Here is a 1,036-nt window from a genome sequence, read left to right as displayed (position 1 = left end):
GTTTCAGTGATCCTTTTACTCAGCTGGCCCACTTGTGCTTCCAGATTTCTAATGGAAGACCTTGTTTCATTCATGAAACTTAGAGTGACCTTAGATAGATCAGAGACTAAATTTGCTAAGCTAGATGGATTCTGCTTAGAATTCTCTGTCTTTTGCTGAGTGGATGATGGAAAAGGCTTGCTATTGCTAAACCTATTTCTTCCACCATTATTAAAGTCTTGTTTAGGCTTTTGTTGATCCTTCCATGAGAGATTTGGGTGATTTCTCCATGAGGGATTATAGGTGTTTCCATATGGTTCACTCATGTAATTCACCTCTGCTATTACAGGGTTCTCAAGATCATAAGCTTCTTCTTTAGAAGATGCCTCTTGAGTACTGTTGGATGCAGCTTGCATTCCATTCAGACTCTGGGAAATCATATTGACTTGTTGAGTCAATATTTTATTCTGAGCCAATATGGCATTCAGAGTATCAATTTCAAGAACTCCCTTCTTCTGAGGCGTCCCATTACTCACAGGATTCCTCTCAGAAGTGTACATGAACTGGTTATTAGCAACCATGTCAATGAGTTCTTGAGCTTCTGCAGGCATTTTCTTTAGGTGAATGGATCCACCTGCAGAAGTATCCAATGACATCTTAGCTAATTCAGACAGACCATCATAGAATATATCCAGGATGGTCCATTCTGAAAGCATGTCAGAAGGACACTTTTTGGTCAGTTGCTTGTATCTCTCCCAAGCTTCATAGAGGGATTCACCTTCTTTCTGTCTGAAGGTTTGAACATCCACTCTAAGCTTACTGAGCTTTTGAGGAGGAAAAAACTTGGCTAAGAAAGCCGTGACCAGCTTATCCCAAGAGTTCAGGCTATCTTTGGGTTGAGAGTCCAACCACACTCTAGCTCTGTCTCTTACAGCAAATAGGAAAAGCATAAGCCTGTAGACCTCGGGATCAACCCCATTGGTCTTAACAGTATCACATATCTGCAAGAATTCAGTTAAGAACTGAAAAGGATCTTCAGATGGAAGTCCATGAAACT

The 1,036-nt window shown here is 40.7% G+C and overlaps 1 non-coding gene across 1 annotated transcript; it reads left to right on the top strand.

Moving 5' to 3' along the window:
- The first annotated feature begins 689 nt into the window (after positions 1–689).
- On the top strand, positions 690–797 carry LOC148555170 (small nucleolar RNA R71). The gene has a single exon (XR_015887214.1). It is a non-coding gene; the product is annotated as a small nucleolar RNA R71 (small nucleolar RNA).
- The last annotated feature ends 239 nt before the right edge of the window (positions 798–1,036 follow it).

This window comes from Arachis ipaensis, chromosome B6 (genome assembly GCF_059453495.1).
Source record: "Arachis ipaensis isolate K30076 ecotype BB chromosome B6, ASM5945349v1, whole genome shotgun sequence".
In the NCBI taxonomy this organism is placed as follows: Eukaryota; Viridiplantae; Streptophyta; class Magnoliopsida; order Fabales; family Fabaceae; genus Arachis; species Arachis ipaensis.
Note: the sequence above shows the minus strand (reverse complement) of the source record. Positions and strands in the feature narration are given on the sequence as shown.